General features: G+C 45.8%; 1 pseudogene; it reads left to right on the plus strand.

The window, feature by feature from the left end:
• The window catches only part of LOC109217708, a 38106-nt pseudogene extending 31154 nt beyond the window's left edge, over window positions 1-6952 (plus strand).
• Window positions 6953-7203: the final 251 nt, after the last annotated feature.

The raw sequence follows: 7203 nt of genomic DNA on the forward strand, positions 1-7203 counted from the left end.
TGTAAGGCCCTGAACCCGTGGGCAAAACCAACACCGGTGCCGTGGTCAGAGCTGTCTTGAGCTTCTGGAAGCTCGCCTCACACTCATCTGACCATCTGAACTGGGCACCCTTCTAGGTCAATCTGGTCATCGGGGCTGCAATAGAAGAAAATCCCTCCACGAACCGACGGTAATAACCTGCTAACCCCAAGAAACTCCGAATCTCGATCGCTGAAGCTGGTCGAGGCCAATTCTTGACTGCCTCAATCTTCTTCGGGTCCACCTGAATACCCTCTGCTGATACAATATGACCCAGAAATGCAACCGAACTCAACCAGAACTCGCACTTCGAAAACTTAGCATATAATTGACTATCTTTCAGAGTCTGAAGGACCACTCTGAGGTGCTGCTCGTGCTCTTCTTGGCTGCGAGAGTACACCAAGATGTCATCAATGAAGACTATCACGAATAAGTCTAGATATGGCCTGAGCACTCGGTTCATCAACTCCATAAACGCTGCTGGGGCATTGGTCAAACCAAATGACATGACTAAAAACTCATAGTGCCCATACCGAGTGCGGAACGCCGTCTTAGGGACATCAGACGCCCTAATCTTCAGCTGATGATAGCCAGATCTCAAGTCTATCTTTGAAAACACCTTTGCTCCCTGAAGCTGGTCAAACAAATCATCAATTCTCGGCAATGGATACTTGTTCTTTATCATCACCTTGTTCAACTGTCGGTAATCAATACACATCCGCATCGAACCATCCTTCTTCTTCACAAATAACACCGGCGCACCCCAAGGAGAAACACTAGGCCTGATAAAACCCTTCTCTAGTAATTCCTGCAACTGGTCCTTTAACTCCTTCAACTCTGGCGGGGCCATGCGATACGGCGGAATAGAAATGGGCTGCGTGCCCGGAGCCAGATCAATACAGAAATCAATATCCCTGTCGGGCGGCATGCCCGGCAGGTCTGAAGGGAAAACCTCAGGGAACTCTCGAACAATAGGAACGGAGTCAATAGAAGGAACTTCTGCGCTGGAGTCGCGAACATACGCCAGATAAGCTAAACACCCCTTCTCGACCATGCGTCGAGCCTTGGCATATGTAATAACACTGCGATTGGCATGACCCGAAGTCCCTTTCCACTCTAGTCGGGACAATTCTGGCAAAGCCAAGGTCACGGTCTTGGCGTGACAATATAAGATGGCATGATACCGGGACAACCAATCCATCCCCAATATAACGTCGAAATCCACCATGTCTAAAAGCAGTAAATCAACACGGGTCTCAAGACCCTCAAACACAACCACACAGGAATGATGCACCCGGTCAACTACTATAGAGTCACCCACCGGTGTAGATACATAAACGGGAATGTCCAAAGCATAACTAGACATAGCCAGGCAGGGTGCAAAATAAGACGACACATATGAATATGTAGACCCAGGGTCAAATAGCACTGACGCATCTCTATCGCAAACCAGAATAGTACCTGAAATAACGGCATCTGACGACTCAGCCTCTGGTCTGGCTGGTAAAGCATAAAACCGGGGATCAGCCCCACCTCCCTGAACCATGTCTCTGGGACGATCGGCTAGCGGCTGGCCCCTACCTCTGGTGGTCCGGCCTCCACCTCTAGGGTCTCGACCTCCACCTCTATGATCACTACCCCTGCCCCTGGCTGGCTGGGCACGCTGTAGGTCACCTGGTGCCTGAATCATGGGGTGAGGACCCTGCTGCTGTGACTGTGTACCCCTCAATCTCGGGCAAGCTCTCCTGATGTGACCATACTCGCCACACTCATAACATTCCTCTGTACGATGAGACTGGCCCTGACGACCCGAGTGACCTCCACGAAAACTCTGAAGGGGCTGTGCACTGATGGGCTGCTGATCAGAATACTGCCCACGAGAACCACGATCGCCTGGAGCACCCTGCGAAGCCTGGAGGGCTGACTGAAAGGGCCTGGAAGACTGACCCCTATCATAAGAATCCCTGCCTCCAGGTGAGGCACCACTGAATCGACCTGAGTGACGGGGTCTCTTGTCTGACCTATGACCACCCCCTTGGGGCAGAACCATCTCGATCCTCCGGGCCACATTGGCCGCCTCCTGAAACGTAATGTCACTACTAGCCTCTCTGGCCATCTGAAGACGAATGGGCTGGATCAAACCGTCAATAAATCTCCTCACCCTCTCCCTCTCAGTGGGAAGTATGACGAGGGCATGGCGAGCTAGATCGATAAACCGGGTCTCATACTGAGTGATTGTCATAGACCCCTGCTGGAGGCGCTCAAACTGCCTCCGATAAGCATCCCTCTGAGTAACGGGAAGAAACTTCTCCAGGAACAACTCTGAAAACTGATCCCAAGTCAAAGGCGGCGACCCTGCTGGTCTGGCTAAACAGTAATCTCTCCACCAAGTCTTGGCGGATCCAGATAGATAAAAAGCCGCAAAATCGACTCCATTGGACTCCACAATGCCCATGTTCCGAAGAACCTCGTGGCAGCTGAATAAGAAATCCTGGGGGTCCTCAGAAGAGGCTCCGCTGAATGTAGCAGTGAAAAGCTTGGTGAACCTGTCCAGCCTCCACAAAGTATCAGCGGACATAGCCGCTCCATCACCGGCCTGTGCAACTACCCCTGGCTGAACTGCCACAGCTGGCTGACCCGGTGGAATCTGAGTCTGGGGAGCTACCTGCTCCGGAGTACGTGCAACAGGAGTCTGGGCTCCTCCTCCAGCCTGGGAAGTGGCTGGTGCTGCAGGAAGAAATCCTGCTCGGGTGACATTCTCCATGAGGCCAACCAACCGGACCAAGGCGTCCTGAAGAACTGGGGTGGCAATAAACCCCTCTGGGACCTGAGCTGGGCCCACCGGAACTGTCTGAGTTGGGGCCGGAACCTCCTCGTCAAGTCCAACCTGAGGGTCCGCCACTGGTGTTGCTGCTGGTGGCTGGGCCCTGCCCCTACCTCGGCCCCTAGCACGGCCACGTCCTCTGCCCCTAGCGAGAGCTTCCTGGGGCTCGGACTGCTGATCGGAGGATGAGGAAGCGCGTGTTCTCGCCATCTGCGAAAGAACAGAGTGGAAATTCAATCAGCATTAAAGAAACCAAATCGCACGACAAGAAAGAACAAATGAGAGATTTTTTTCCTAACTCAATAGACTCTGGGGGACAAGTACAGACGTCTCCGTACCTAACCCTCAGACTCTACTAAGTTTGTTCGTGAGTTGTGAGACCTATGTAACCTAGTCGTGATGGCGCCTACTCGTGGTAGCTAGGCAAGCCAACTTAATTACCTTTCCATCACTAGCAATTATCTTTAACAGTTTATAACATCAATATAGAACATAAAGTCTAATAAGAACAATAGCGGAAGTCTGTCTTAAAATGATGAATTTAAAACGCGGAATAGTCAAAAACAACCTCTACCCAAGATTTGGTGTCACATTACTCACGAACCACTAAGAATAAACTAAATACAAAGGTCAGAAAGAAATATAACAGCTGTCTGTCTCGAAACAAGGAGGCAACAGTCTAAAAGAAAACAATGAGAAGAGACGCCGGGCCTGCGGACGCCTGCAAGGCTACCTCAGTCTCGTGAATATGAATCGCCTACTGCTGCTGCTGTTCCTCAAAACCTGGACCTGTGCAAAAATGCACAGAAGTTTAGCATCAGCACAACCGACCTCATGTGCTGGTAAGTGTCTAGCCTAACCCCGGCAAAGTAGTGGCGAGGCTAGACTGGACACCACATAAACCTGTGCAGTTATAGATATACAGCGGAAATCGAATACAAAGCAATTAACAACACGGGAGGGGAAACATGCTATGGGGAGTTACAATAATAACAATAATCCAGAGTAACAACTAAAGCAAACTTAGGATCATAGTGAACAAGGAATCAATACTCAAATGTAAACACATAGCCTCAATAATTGTTGCGGCGTGCAACCCGCTCCATAATTACCATTGTTGCGGCGTGCAACCGCTCCAAAATATCATTGTTGCGGCGTGCAACCCGACCCATATCATTTATCATGTATCATTGTTGCGCGCAACCCGATCCTCATATATTATTGTTGCGGCGCGCAACCCGATCCTCAACATCATTGTTGCGGCATGCAACCCGATCCTCAATATCATTTAATAGTCTGACTTCCCAAACAACAGTCACAATTAAGGGGCATAAAATAAGCAAATATTTGACAACCATCCCGGCAAGGGAAAGAATCCAACAAGTTCAACCAAACGTCCCGACAAGGGAATAATCAACAACGCTTTCTCTTTCTTATTTTCCTTATCGTATAATTCACTTTACTATTTTGAGCCAACGCTCCAAAGAATCAAGTCATTTCGTATACTTCCAATATTCGTATCACAATTCGAGCCAATGCTCCAGGAATCAAATGATCCTATTACCGTTCACATGTTATTCACAACATATAGAAATCCTCCAATAAACGCGGAGTTCACAACCAAATCATGATAATCACGTTATAAGGACTCACGGTCATGCTAGACACCAATGTATAGATACTCGTCACCATGCCTATACATCGTACTCGATCACATAGCAATTAGCAACAAGACTCAACTCCTATTCCCTCAAGCTAGGGTTAAACCAAACACTTACCTCAAAGCCTTGAAATCCACTTAATCCTCAACTATCGCTTTACCTCGTGATTCCACCTCCAATACAGTGATATCTAGGCATAATTAATTCAACAATATCAATAAAGACTCAATGGCAACTTCTCATAGCCTAGATATAAATTTTCTAGCATTATTCCAAAAATACCAAAATTAGACACCGGGGCCCACATGGTCCAAACTCTAGGCTCGGACCAAAACCCGATCACCCATAACCCCACGAGTGCAAATATATAATTTGTTTTAAGATTCGACCCCAAATTGAGGTTGAATCACCCAAAATTCTCAAAACCCTACTCTACCCAAAACCCATAATTTCTACTTTGTTTTCATGATTTAGGCTAGGAAATTAGTAATTAGATGAAGAAATAATGAGGGAATGATGTTAAGATTACTTACCCAAAGAGTTAGGGAGGAAGGAGAGCTTGAATTTCGTCTATGGAGGGTTTAAGAGGAGAGCTCGTGTGAAAAGAATGAAGAAATACCGTCACTGGTTCTGTTTTTAGGCTTTAAAATAACTGGGCGCTTTTGGTCTATGCGATCGCGGGGCAATTGATGCGATCGCATAGAGGAGTGGAAGCTTGGCTTCCGCGATCGCAGAACAATTCATGCGTTCGCGTAGAAGAAGGGAAGCCAGGACTTTTGGGTGAAGTGTAAAGTTGTGCGATCGCGTAGAGGTGAGTGCGATCGCATTGAAGAGACTGGTCAGACTATGCGATCGCGTGACAACTTATGCGATCGCGTTGAAGAAATTTGGAAATTCCTGGAGAAGACTCTATGCGATCGCAGGAATGGAATCGCGATCGCAGAGAACAAATTCTCTGAACACCAGAAGCAGAACTTCTGCAACAACTCTAAGGCCAAAAACACCCCGAACCACCTCCAATTCACTCCCGAGCCCTCGGGGCTCCTAACCAATCACACACACTACGTCCTACGAACTTACTCGAGCGATCAAATCGCCAAAATAACATCAAAGTCATTGAATCAAGCCTCAAAATCATCATTTTCATTTCAAACTTCATAAACTTCTAACTTTAGATATTTAGGTCCGAAACACGTCAAACGACGTCCGATTTCGACCAAACTTCACAGAAAGCGCTTAAACAATATATAAGACTTGTGCCGGGCGTCGGAACCAAAATACGAGCCCGATACCACAGTCTTTTAATAAATTTTTATTTCCATTTTCCTTATTAATTTCAGAAAAACAATTTCACAGAAAAATTCATTTCTTGGGCTCTAGACCTCGGAATTCGACTCCGGGCACATGCCCGAGTCCCATATTTTTCTACGGACCTTCCGGGACCGTCCAATCTCGAGTCCGGGTCCGTTTACCAAAAATGTTGACTAAAGTCAACCTTAAACATATTAATATCAAAATTCTTCAAATTTTTCACAAAGTTCACATATTTCAACATAAAAGCTTTCCGGCTTCGCGCTCGGACTGCGCACGCAAATCGAGGCAACTAAAAGCGAGGTTTTTAAGGCCTCGGAAGCTCGGAAATAGGGAGAAGTCCGGTGATGACCCTTTGGGTCGTCACACTTATCCTTTTCAAACTTTCAGGTTCCCTCATGGAACTGCTGCAGAATAGGGAAGGAACATATGTTCAGCTTATACAGTTGCAAGAGCTTAGCAAATATTCAGGAGAACAAGATTCAAATGAACTGGACAAGGAAGAGATATTCTTAACTCCTGAAAACAAACCAAATAAGCAGAATATTCTAATACGATCAGTAAGTAGAGGCTCGTTCAGGATCGAGAATAGTAGCCATCATTCGTGGTCCATTTCAGTTACGGCAGCAGAGAAAGCAGTTAATGAATGTCATGATCTTAATTCAGCAACAGCTGTACTGAGGAAGGATAAAAACAACACACTTTGTCGCTTGGCATTTATGAACAAACCAGAGATTCCAGAATTATTACTTGGTTGTATAGCTGTAGTGGTTAATGCTATAATATTACCTATTTTTGGGGTACTTCTTTCTAATGTTATCAAGACTTTGTATGAACCAGCTCATGAAGTCAGAGAACATTCAAGATTTTGGTCATTGATATTTATCGGTCTAGGATTGGCTTCTTTAATTTACTAGCAACACCCTTGAGGACATTCTTTTTTGCTGTAGCAGGATGTAAGTTAATCAAGCGGATTCGCTTAATGTGCTTCGAGAAAGTAGTTTACATGGAGATAAGTTGGTTCGACAGAAAGGAGAACTCGATTGGTGCAATTAGCACCCGACTATCTATAGAAGCCGCGTCATTCAACATGGAAACTAGTTTTCTCCTTTGTACATATTTACAAGACAAAGTGTAAATTCAGCATATTACAAGACTTGAGTTATTAACACACCCTAAAACAGCAAAACAAGTTACCAAATTTAAGCAAGATTTTGGTCTTAAAATCCAACAAGCCTCCAAATAATCTATATATTTATATCTATCTATATATCTATATATCTATATCTATCTATCTATCTATATTATTATAAAAGCACGAATGTTTCACACTAAATATTGAACGACGAAAATATCCCCTAAATATTGATCGACTTTTATGCCCCTAAA

This window comes from Nicotiana attenuata, unplaced genomic scaffold (assembly GCF_001879085.1).
Source record: "Nicotiana attenuata strain UT unplaced genomic scaffold, NIATTr2, whole genome shotgun sequence".
Classification (NCBI taxonomy): Eukaryota; Viridiplantae; Streptophyta; class Magnoliopsida; order Solanales; family Solanaceae; genus Nicotiana; species Nicotiana attenuata.